At 31.4% G+C, this 13504-nt stretch overlaps 1 protein-coding gene across 1 annotated transcript in view; it reads right to left on the minus strand.

The window, feature by feature from the left end:
• Positions 1-12837, minus strand: part of LOC114326705 (putative leucine-rich repeat-containing protein DDB_G0290503) — a 314365-nt gene extending 301528 nt beyond the window's left edge. Inside the window, exon 1 of the mRNA XM_028275124.2 lies at positions 12555-12837. The gene's annotated coding sequence lies outside the window, so the exon portion shown is untranslated. The remainder of the gene's footprint in view (positions 1-12554) is intronic.
• Between the last annotated feature and the right edge of the window lie 667 nt (positions 12838-13504).

A 13504-nucleotide genomic window follows, 5' to 3' on the forward strand; every position in this document is an offset into this window, starting at 1 on the left:
CCAGTATGTGGAATCGACAGAAAATATTACAACACTCCATTGCTGGACATTACAACAGTCCAGTCTCTGTGATCATTCGTAAATATCGTCCTGTTAGCTCGATGATATGCTGTTAATTTAGGGTTAGGGTATGCTACTGGCTTATGAGAAAATAAACCACTTTCGTGCAGGTTTCTTCTTACAGTCCCTACAGAAATATGGTTTCATCGAGCCTCTAACAAACGACTAGCGAGAACATTTGACGTTAAAGAGCGGTTCCGTAATGATAAAATCTTTAAACAATGTTCATCACGCTGATCTCTGCACCTTTTTATGCCTGATCCTGGTCTTCTGGTATATTCTTCAGTCTGACGATACTGCGTACGAGCATAATGAATGCTACTTTTGGCAATATTCAAATGATTTGCAATATAAAGTATTAAGCTGTGACCACTTTCATGTAATGCCACAACTTTTACATTATTTTCAGGAGTCATACTAAAACGATTTGGAAACACTAATGAATAGTCCAGGGCCCTAAGTACGATGTTGGGGGCCTGGTGCAAACGCGATCTGGGGGCCCCCTACCTGGATCTAGAGGGTTTACCCCCCAGCGGAAGGGAGAGGAGATCCAGAAAAATGTTTGATATTTAACCCCTTGAAAACGCATTTTAATGCATTCCATGACTGAAGTTTCTTGTACTTACATATTGCTATTTTAGTTGACAAACACAAAAAAAGAAATCATTAGGGTTAGGCTAATTATTTTAGGCTAAATAATTTTGCAGGTACCTTCAATGTAACATCTTTTCCGTTTTTATAAAAAAAACTATAATGTTAATTACACTGTTCGGCTACAATGTAGGTTTGTAATCGCGTTATATTGCCTATAGCCAGTATAACGCGATTACAAACTCTTTATACTCTAGGCAGTATAAAGCGATTACACAGCGTGTTTATGCCCTCTTCTAGTTTCTTTAATTTAATGCTTTTTCTTATGACGTGGCAACGTGGTATTTTTATATCGACAATATCCACATGTCCTCATACGATAAGGGCAGTCGCCAAGAAGCAAGATAACAAATAGCCAAGAAAGGTTCGTAAAGCATTCGTCGAGTCTTCAAACACCACGGCCAAAGTCATATGGGTGAAACAATCCCTTAGCGTGCATCTCTTCAAAATGGTTCGTGTCGTGTTTATCAAACTTTAGACAGATCAAAATGTAACGGACTTATCCTATATTTTACATAAGTTATGAATATTTATAAAAACTCAAAATTTATGATTTATTTTGCAATTTTCTAAGCAACCAAAAAGGACAGACATATTCAGCGAACGCCATATTGAAATTTTTTAGATGATTTATGAGTTTCTTACTCTCAAATTTGTTTAAAATGATTAACTTTTTGGTTATAGACGAAAAAAGCGAAAATTTACCGTTTTTTGATCTTCATTTGTTTATAACTATGTATATCATCAAAATCGGCTGCAGGAAACATAAACGTTATTAATATAGATGTCCATACTACTCAAAAAATTTGGTTTCGGCCTGGAGGGGGTTGTGTCACCAACAGGATATTTTTTTCCTTATTTCTCTGAACTACTTAGCGTGCATCTCTTCAAAGTGGTTCGTGTCGTGTTTATCAAACTTTAGACAGTTCAAAGTGTAACGGACTTATCCTATATTTTACTGTTTAATTTAGTGTTTTAGAGTCAATAAATTCATATCTTTCACACGTTTGTATCACTTACAACCAGCATCTTATCGAAAGTTTTTATCGCGTCAAATTCAAAGCGATTTAAAGCAATTTTATTAGTTTGAAATCTCTTGAGATACTCTATATCCACTTATTACATTTTGAAGCTTTATTCAGTGTTTTTGTTGTTGTTTATTTGGGTTTATATGACTATTAAGTGTTTAGAAGTGTTCTTAAATTATTAAAGTACAAAATGAGGAATAATTAGACGCAAAAATCGAAGATGTAGCTTCTTTTATTTTAACAAATAGAAATCATGATTATATTTCAACATAATAGTCCAGAGAAATAAGATTTTTCTCGTGACACATCCCCCTCCAGGCCGAAACCAAATTTTTTGAGTAGTATGGACATCTATATTAATAACCTTTATGTTTCCTGCAGCCGATTTTGATGATATACATAGTTATAAACAAATGAAGATCAAAAAATGGTAAATTTTCGCTTTTTTCGTCTATAACCAAAAAGTTAATCATTTTAAACAAATTTGAGAGTAAGAAACTCATAAATCATCTAAAAAATGTCAATATGGCGTAAGCTGAATATGTCTATCCTTATTGGTTGCTTAAAAAATTGCAAAATAAATCATAAATTTTGAGTTTTTATAAATATTCATAACTTAAGTAAAAATTATAACTTAGAACCTTCTTATTACACGAATTGCTGAGACTTGTGGTGCTTAAATTATATTTTATATTTCAAAGCAATTGGTCAAATAGTTTAAAAGTTATTTAATTTGTTTATCCCAAATTCATTTTATTTGCAACACTCTAAGTCAGAAAATTATGAGGTTACAGTAAGACTTCTGACAGTTTATGGAAGAAGAAAATTTATAATATTGACTTAATTAAAAAAATGACAAACAGTAATTTTAAATAGTGTAAAATTATTTTGCAAAAACACGTCGATTTTTTGCTTACTTACAAACAATTAGAATAACTGTTTAACCGTTACCCGTAGAAAAATTATTTTTTCAGATTTGAAAAGACTGAATTTTTATACACATTTAGAAAGAAAAACAAATGTCCTAGGACAATTAGGGACGAAGTTAGCCCCCCCTTTTTTTAATTCACATGTTTTTGCAAAATAATGTTTCCAGTATTTAGAATTATTTTTTGTCATTTTTTTTAATTAAATTAATAGTATTAATCTTCTTCTTTGATAAAATATCCAAAATATTAGTGTAACTTCACCATTTTCTGACTTATAGCGTTGCAAAAAAATTAATTTGGGATAAACAAATTAAATAACTTTTAAACTATTTGACCAATTGCTTTGATATTTAAAATATAATTTAAGCAGCACAAGTCTCAGCAATTCGTCTAATAAGAACGTTCTAAGTTAATTTTTACATAAGTTATGAATATTTATAAAAACTCAAAATTTATAATTTATTTTGCAATTTTCTAAGCAACCAATAAGGATAGACATATTCAGCGAACGCCATATTGAAGTTTTTTATACGATATATGAGTTTCTTGCTCTCAAATTTGTTTAAAATACTTAACTTTTTGGTTATAGACGAAAAAAGCGAAAATTTACGGTTTTTTGATCTTTATTTGTTTATAACTATGTATATTATCAAAATCGGCTGCAGGAAACATATAGGTTATTATTATAGATGTCCATACTACTCAAAAAATTTGGTTTCAACCTGGAGGGGGATGTGTCACCAACAGGATATTTTTTTTCCTTATTTCTCTGAACTATAAAATTACATTATCTATTGACATTAGAGTTACTACAGTTTCCCGATTAAAACTCCTTTCTTCTTACTTTCATCGCTGCAAACTCTTCAATGACGTTGCCTGGGTTGATCCTCTTGGCACGTTCATTTTCAATAGAAAGTAGAGCTAAGCTGCTAAGTTTTATTTCGCCAAAATAACTAATTTCCTCAGTAATAATTTATATCTTTACGAAACGTCTCGGGGCCCCAGCTTAGCCTGGGCCCCCTCTTCCAATGGCATTTTAGGTTTTATTACGCCGAAATAACTAATTTGCTAAGTAATACTTTAAATTTTTATGTTATGGTCTCGGGAGCCCCAACTTAGCTCAGGCCTCAGGAGCCCCTGTTCTGTTCCAGTTGCATTTTAGTCGAAAAGACTAGTTTCCCCAGTAAAAAAAATTAAAACTTTATGTTGAGGTCTAGAGCCTAGGGTGCCCCTGTAAGGTCTTTTTAAAATTGTGTCATTTGAAAATATTTCGTTGGGATCGGCTTTTAAAATACATACTTTTATTTTCCTCGTTAAAATCTATGCATGGCCATCCAAACAGGGGCCCCTGTTGGGGCGTTGCCCCAATGGTAGTTACGGCCCTGGAACAGTGATTGGAGTTTATCAGAATAAAGCAAGAATCATATTATCATGCCCGCACCGTTCCAGCACGTAGCGTTTAGTTTCCGAAAAATATTGATTTTAATGATTTTAAATATGAACAATTCATACCGTCCGGAGCGTATAGTATCAGACAACTCTTTGTAAAATCAGGTTTTTCGGAGACTACGCTACGTGCCGGAACGGTGCGGGCATGATAATATGATTCTTGCTTAAGCGTCAAACTTATCGTAAGTGCAATAAAAAATGCAAGCAATATGTTGCTATATAGTAAACAAGGTAAACTATCATTTTTTGCCAAATGTCAAAGTTTTCTTTCGGTGACGCGATCATTTAAAACCATTGAAAACCCGTTTTTATTGTTATAATAAATGAACCTTTTTTATTATTAATGTTTACTGCATCCCTGTTAAAATTACGATACACTGACAAAAACAAATTACAAACTTGCAAAAAACGCATGTATCCGGATTTTTTTACCAGGTGTGTAATTCTTGAATGCATTAGAAAATTTGACGTCTAAAACAATCCGCAAGACCAAAATGATAGATCTTATCGACACTTTTACCTTTACACCAACAAAGGCAATATCGCTTTCTCTTTCCACGAACTTTAAACGACTTATTTTAATGCTTAATGCCATTTCGAAAAAAAAAAAGGCACTGGGAGCACGCAGTCGACATTTCTGAAAAGGCACGTCAGCCACGCCGTAGTCGTTGAGGTAATGTAAGTAAATATTTAAACCTGTATTCTATTCTATTCGCATTTTTGTCTTCGATTTATTTTCTTTGCTGGGCTGGGCTGGGATTTTACTAGACAGGCGTGTACAAAATACGTCTCTTAAACGAGGAAAATTAAATTTGGTTAATGAATATGTAAAATAACAGTGAAAAAATCTTTTTTCTTTTCTCTCTCTGATTTGGTTTAAAAGTCCAGGTTGTGAAACCGCTCCCGTATGAAAAATGTTTCTGATTCGGTTTCTTTACGGATTCCTGTTCAAAAATGTCCCTTTTAAACTTTTGTTACGTTTTGTGGGTAATTTTAAGAGCGTAGGCGCAAATATTTTACGGCTATCCCTACTTTTTCTTTCTTTACACGGCAAATTACGTGTAGTAAAATTCTCACTGCTATGGAGATGTAAACATTACTTGACAATGACATTGTCATCATTAGCTTAGAGATGAGTTTTGAATGTTCTTGGATAACCGTTACTTGTATAATCGCTTAAATTATTAATTCAGGTAATTAATATGATTATCTATTTTTTTCACAATGTATTCATTGATTACAATAATTTATATACTATACAATAAAAACTATTCAATAGTTAATCGAGGAAAGAGGAAAAGTGATAAAGTGATTTTTTTAATATTATATTTTTACTTGGAACGTTAACATACATTTGGAACATCTTTAACAACAAAATCCTGGATCACAGAATATATCCTGATGTGTTCTCTGCTTGGATCTTCCAAAAATGTTTTATTAATTTCACGTCTTAAATCAATTATTTATCAAATACACTATCAATATTATTTAACAAACGACTCAAAATATTCCTGAAGTCGTGTCAAATATTTAGTAGCCTTGTTTGTCACTGTCTTGTCACCACATTCTGTTCGACGGAGGGCGTTGTATGACAAAGATAACGAATGTTCGATTTGGAAAATATCATTGTTCATTTTTTCGAATCCTGGAAAAACTAATAAACATTTTTGAAAAATTTAAACGCAGAATGAAAAATTACATCATTACCGAGGGTAGAAAGCCCCTTAGAGTAAACAAAAAGTTTCTTTTGAACGAGATATTTGAAATTAAAACTCAAACTCAATTTTCTCTTATTTTCCACCCCTGTAACTTGTTAAAATAAACATTATAGAAGTTTTCAGGGACTTTCTACCCTCGGTAATGATGTAATATTTCATTATGCGTTTAAATTTTTTAAAATATTTATTAGTTTTCGCAGGATTCGAAAAAATGAATGCATTTAAATAGCATTGGAGCCGACAGTTTGCGCCTATCCCCTTAAACAAAAACATTTTCTTAATATTTTTTCAAAGTAGCTCTCGAGTGATAAGCCATTTTAAAATCTGAAAAATGCGAAAATACACATTCGCGGTTTTTTTTTAACTTATATTAGTTACAGTACATTATTATTTTTGAGGTTCCACGTGCCTAAATTGAAGTTTAAACATTCAAGAAACAATAAATATATGATATTCAATAGATAAGTATTGTGTATCGATCACATTTAAAAAAATATAAAATAACAAAGTACTTATTAGAATGTGATGATTGGCGTATTTAATTAGCACATTAATTGAATAAATAATTAAATTATTAGAAAAATAAAATACATAACCATTTAGAACCTTCAAAAACCTATATTAAATTTTTATGAGTATAATAACGCTTGATCCAAAATTATTGTCACCATAGGTGGCTTTGAACGACAGAGATAGCTATACACTGCATGTCTATTCTTAATTCAGATATACTTTCCAGTTTACGTCATCTGTGCAGTGTACGTCAACTAACAAGAAAAGTTAGGTTATGTAGTGTCTTTGATTTTATTTATTATTGTTACTTATAATTTTGTTAATTCTTTTTATTTCTAATTAAAGTTCTGTGTTAGGCTTTCACTGATTTTTTATGTTTTGTAATGTTAATCAAAATTAATTGATAAACCAATGATATAAATTCAAATTAAAACAAGACATACGTAATTTTTTGCACGTCTAGCTTTGATCCCAATAATTGTGGATCGCTCGTTATCAATACAATGATTTTTTCATAGACTGGTGTAAAATTCATGGATAACAAAGTATATCAAGAAAAGCTATTTTCTTATTAGTCCAGGCTGTATGTTCGTCCCCGTTAGGTACATTATTCCGATTCGTCTTTTATTGCACAAAATTTCTCAAAAACAGGTCCTTATAACAAATCCACAGGGTGCCAGGAGGTACGCGGTCGGAAAACGCGAAAATAGACTTTTCAAGACTTAACAGGCGAGCGCCACACCCCTAATTTGAGGCTTAGAAATCGAAAAAGCGATCACGTTAGGTGAATGGCAAATTTTGGTCATTCTTTATATTCTCGAGGTTGCTGAATCCGAATATGAAGTTTATTTTTATTTAGAATTGGTGGAACATGTTCAAAAATCAAATTTTATGCAAAAAAAATTGGTGGCTGTAAATATTTCCTTTTGAAAATTTTACATTGTCATCTTTGAAGAATTTAGATCAAAATGAGATTTCCCTGAGATATTTAAACAGATTAAAAGATAAGTTGTTAATATTTAAACAATTTATCGTCAGATTTCGTTAGATGCATGTTTACTTAAAAAAATTGGGTGACAAACTTTTTAGTTTATAATTTTAATTAACACAGCATTAAAACATAGGTCATGAAGAAGTTTTCTGGAAAATTTCGAGTCAAAATACGCAATAGGAAAAAAGTTATGTGACTTTATAGACAAGTGGCGCTCTCAAAAAAACACTTATTTCTCGAGATACTGACCATGGTGTGGTGAATGGCTAATTTTAATCATACTTTATGTTTTTGATGGTGCTGACAACGAAAATAAGGTTTATTTTGATTTTTAGATGGGGGAACTTTGTCAAAATCGCAATTTTAAAAAACGAAATATCGCAAAATAAAAAACGAAATCACCTTTTTCATAAAATTAAAAGTTGCACCATTTTTTTCTATAAAACATTTTGTACTCTATAGTTTAGCATAAACTTGATTTAAAAGCTAAATTTCAAATTTTGTTACTCAAATTTTGCGATTAAACTTTGCAATTCAGGAACCCGCACCTTTTACTTTAAACATGTCATAACTTTTACTATAATAAGACAGAAAGTATTTTCTATGAGAAATAAGCCACAATTTTACTAAAAAATGAATAATATTATTTATAATTTAAACATATTAAAGTCAGAATTTGGTATTAGTTTTTTGAAAGTAAATGAAATGTAAGACCAAATACTTACGATATCGGGATAGTATCACGAGGTTTTTTCCTGGTTTTCCCTCGTGATTTACTATGGAATCTCTAACGCGAGAATTTTACTGTCATCGTTGCATTTGGTTGTCTTTTTAAAGACAGATCACATGCTATGATTTTTTTGCGACGGATATTCTTGAGTTGGGATTGATTTCATGTAATCGAATGAACTATCTTTTAGTAAAGTCGTCCCAGGAACGCAACTCATAAATATTGTCGATATCATTTTAAAGTCTTCTACTTTAAAATTTATAATATACGTCTGAATTGCCAATATAAATGAGTCAGATTAAATAAATTATTAGAAGAATTTTTTTACTTAGCAACAACATTTTGTTTATTTTAATAGTATTTTGTATTTTGACAACGAAACCCGATTTGGGCTTCGAAACGTTAATACATTCATTTTTTAGTAAAATTGTGGCTTATAGGAAATAGCTTCAGAACAACATTAAGACAGAAAGATTAAAACAGAAAGTCTTCAGAAAGGTAAGAAATATATGCTATAACAATTTCAGAAAAAAAATATTAAAAGGGAGCAGAGTTGTAGCGAGTTAAAAAAGTGATTTCATTTTTTTTAATTTTTAGGGTAAAATTGCGATTTTGACAATGTTCCTTCAAGTAAAATTAAAAATATACCTAAGCACCGTTTTCAAAAAGTATGATAAAAATTAGCCATTCACCACACCGTGGTCAATATCTAGAGAAATAAGCGTTTTTTGGGGTGTGCTGCTCGTCTATAAAGTCACATAACTTTTTTCCTATTGCATATTTTCACTTATAATTTTCCAGAAAACTTTTTCGTGAATTATATTTTATTACTGTGTTTGTTGAAATTATAAACTAAAAAGTTTGTCACTCAACTTTTTTAAGTAAACATGAAACTAACGAAATCTGACGACAAAATGTTTAAAAAATAACAACTCCTCTTTTGATTTGTTTAAACATTTTGGATGAATCGCATTGTTATCTGAATATGTACTTCAAGAATGACACAGCAAAATTTTCAAAAGGAAATATTTACAGCGACAAAAGATACAGCGAGGTAAAGTTGAGAAATCATGAAAATTGATTCTTCGCATTTTTGCATAAAATTATTTGATTTTTGAACATGTTCCACCAATTTTAGATAAAAATAAATTTCACATTCGGATTCAGCGACCTCGAAAACATAAAGAATGACTAAAACTGGTCATTCACCTTAAAGTTGATTTTCGTGGTCGGTATAACGTAATTTTAGGGGTTGCTGCCGCTCGCCTATAATAACTCGGTTAAAAATTATAACCCCTATATACAAGATACCTGAAGAAATTTTATTAAGAACTTATTATTTTTGATTATTAACAATGAGCAGTAAGCGCGTATTAGGTGGCCGTCAATGGTGAGTGCAAAAGAGATGCACCATTCCGACCGTCCAAATCTCACTTGCACTCACATTGACAGCCGCCTCAAACGCGCTTATTAGTTAATAATAATTAAAAAAAACAGCTTAGTAATAAAATTATGACAAAAAGTTCTTCAGGATCTTGTAGAGGGCCCTTTAAACTTTGATTTTGGTCACTTTCTGACTTTCATAATAATTTTTAACTGAGGTATTAAGCCGTGAAAATGGCTATTTTCATGCTTTTCAAATTTTAAATCGCAAACTCGACAACAATCAATTTTAGGGAAAAATCACAAGAGACCTGTTTTGCTCATAATGACCCAAAAAATCTAAAAAAAATTGTCCGAAGTGATAAAATTGATTTTTTGTATTTGTTTAAAAAAATTGTTTAAACAATTTTTTTACTTCCTGCACGCTGTGGATTTGTTATAAGGACCTCTGTTTAAATAAATAAAATTTGTATCAACCCAAGGATAAAAATTCTATATCTTTTGATATATGTGTCTATGTGTCCTATCGACAAAAATCAAAATGCCTTTCAAATGTGAAGGGTGTAGCTTTCGTATGCAATTTTCAAGCTGTTAAATAAATAAGCGCTGCGCGATTTTTGATATTTTTTACGATTCCGTTTACCACCCTATTGGGGATGGGGGTGTGTTTAAGGAGAAGCCAGGGGTAGTATTTTTTGCATCTTTTTTGGGCTTCCAAAATTGACATTCTGAGCAAAATTTAACTTGTTCCTACGATTTTTAAAGGTCAAATATCTGACGACTGTACTAAACAACATTCACAAAAAAAAATATGAATGCAAATGCGTGAATAGCTAATTTATTTTAAAGTTAGTGAATGGATATTTAACTTGCTGTATTTCCGTTTTCTTCTAATTTAAACTAATTTATAATCCATATACAAATAAATGTGGTTAAAGATAATCACCTGCAGATAATAATGAAACATTTAAATAAACACTAAACACTAATTATTTGTTAATAGGGCTGTTTTTTTCCATTTTAACACTTGTTATAGGCTATTTATTATGTATTTTAGAAAGGAACTACAGCGTTAACGGGGTTTTATTGTTTCATATAGTCAATGGACCTCTCAGTATGAAAAACCACGCAGTGCTACCATTTAAAGGGGTGCGTTTTTGAGAAAAGGGTGAATTAGTCCCTAGGCACAGGGCGAATTAGGGTGAGTTCTATGCACATTTGGTGCAAACATGTCTACAGGAAAATTGTTTCAGGTTAAATTTACTATAGAAATATCACATTTTAAAGTTAAAATTTTTTTTTACAAAAATATATTCAAAAGAATGCAATAAAAAAACACAAAACGTCGGGCCGTCGGTATGTTAAAATATGTATATTAATTTCGCTCAAGAATAAAGTAGCTTTACCTATATTCCAAAATATCGAAAAGTGTTATTAAGAAAAGTTATTTGGAATTAAAAATTATGTTATAATATGCCATTATATTCTTCTAATTGAAAAAAATGAAAAAATTTTCTCAAATTACGGATACCCTTGGATATCCTACGGATATCTTGTTTAAAAATAGTCCTAGAATTGTATATACCTAAATGTACAAGAAAAAAGGTCGTAATGAGAAATTTAAAAAATAATCATTAAAAATCTCAAAAATCATTAAAAGTATGAAAGCTTGAAAAAGCATAACTTGCTTAAAAAGAGCCGTATAACCTTATACAGTAGACCAATTTAAAGGTAATTGACTTCTCTTTCTACCAAGTGTACCATTGCATATACCTAGAGATGCGTAGAAAAAAGTTACAGAACAATGTTTGCGAAATAATGGGGAAAATGGCCCAAAAATGCTGTAAGTGGCGAACTTTGAAAAATCCTATTTCGGAAACTGTAAATCCTAGAGACCTCTACTACACCTCATTTTAACGAGGAAGGATGGTAGTTATTTTTCGCTGAAGCAATGCCTATACCTATATCCCTGTGGAAAAAAGTTACGGGGCAAAAAACAAAATTGCTTTCTTTTGTGTTTTTTTCTTGTTATTCTTTTGAGTATATTTTTGTAAAAAAAATATTTTTGACTTTAAAATGTCATATTTCGATAGTAAATTTAACCTGGAACAATTTTCCTGTAGACGTGTTTGTACTAAAAGTGCATAGAACTCACCCTAATTCACCCTGTGCCTAGAGGCTAATTCACCCCTTTCTCAAAAACGCACCCATTTAAATGGTAGCACTCCAAGGGTTTTTCAAATTTAGAGGTCCATTAACCATATGAGATAATAAAATCCCATTAATGTTGTAGTTCCTTTTAGCTCTCTTATTTTAAATATAATCAATAGCCTATTATAGCCTGACATGAATCTGCCAAGCTAATATCAATAATAGCACAGCAATTTGAACAAGAGTAAATTATATTAAGGGGTTGGGAGCAAAATCTTGGTCCAATGCTATTTAAATGCATTCATTTTTTTGGAATCCTGAGAAAACTAATAAGTATTTTTGAAAACTTCAAACGCAGAATGAAAGATTACATTATTACCGAGGGCCGAAAGTCCCTTAGAATAAACAAAAAGATTCTTTTAAATGAAATATTTGAAATTCAAATCACGCTAATTTTTTTCTTTTTTTTTTCAACCCTTTATTAAAATAAACATTATAGAAGTGTTCAGGGACTTTTGGCCCTCGGTAATAAAGTAATCTTTCATTCTGCGTTTAAATTTTTCAAAAATACCTACTTATTAGTTTTCTCAGGATTCGAAAAAAAATGTTGTTTAAATAGCATTGGACCAAGATTTTGTGCCTACCCCCTTAATGCCAAAACCGTAAATTTTAGGTAAACTATTAGAACATAATACGAGATTCATTTTGATCGCTTTAATTGTAAAATGCATTTTATGTCCCATAAGATAATAGAAACAATTACATGAAACAGCATGAAAATATCAAAAATTGTAAAAACAGCTCACTCAAAGCTCATATTTTTCATATTTTAACATAACCTCTAAAAAGAGACCAACCCCCTTTACAAATAGGGTAAAATCCCCTTCAAAAACGACTTATCTCCAACTATTTATTAACATACAAACAAAACTATAAAAGCTTCAAACTTACCTTAACAACTTTTTATAACACCAGTATTTGTTTATTTACACACGATCGTTTTATATCCCAGGCATCAATGAAAACAATGGAAACACTCAATTACAATGTTTCATTTATGAATGTAATAACCGACGAACTTCAAAAACAACAAAAAACGTTAACACAAATTATGAAAAACAGCACGGTACGAAAGTTTCACGTATTTTTTGGGCGACTGTGTACTGTGTACGGTTTGTTTGATTTCGATTCAGTTGGATGTAATCTGTCGTTGTCGTGCTCTCCTGTGTTTAGGTTGGGTGGGAAGCGACGTTGTCAGATGTTTGCAAACATTTGGCGAAGTGATTCTTAAGGCGAATCCACATCAATAAAAATTTGTGTATGTGTTGTATTTTAAAATACAGAGAAAATATTTGCGGCGCAAATATAAATCTGATCAAGTATTTTTACGAAGTTTAAATTGAGTTCGTGTGTTGTACCGCCGAATCCACTTAGCGAAGTGGATAATCAAAGTCTATACCAACATTGCTGTGTGGCGCAAATTTCTTTGAAGTTGACTGAAAAACCGACAGTACGACGGATAGCGTGCGTTGTTCGTCACGAAAATATGTTTGCGTTATTATATGCGGCGCACAGTCCACACCAACAAAAAGTTCAGCGCACACGAGCAAATTTGCGTCAATTTACAACGTACAACATACATTTTTATTGATGTGCATCCGCCTTTAAACAAAAAGATTGAAACATTAAGGGAAATGTTTTTCGACCATACACTATTACATTTCGACACTGCACTATGGTGTAACAATCAGTGTAGAAACCAAAACTACGTCTTCTTCTTCTAGTGTAGCCTCTTAAAATATGATTTTGCTGTTTAATGATGATCAGAAGCTCTCTTTGGATATTAACTCTCCTTAAGACATCTTCTGTGTATTATCGTCGACCCATGAAATTTTAAGCAA

The sequence above is a fragment of the Diabrotica virgifera genome, chromosome 4 (assembly GCF_917563875.1).
Source record: "Diabrotica virgifera virgifera chromosome 4, PGI_DIABVI_V3a".
NCBI classification, from domain to species: domain Eukaryota; kingdom Metazoa; phylum Arthropoda; class Insecta; order Coleoptera; family Chrysomelidae; genus Diabrotica; species Diabrotica virgifera.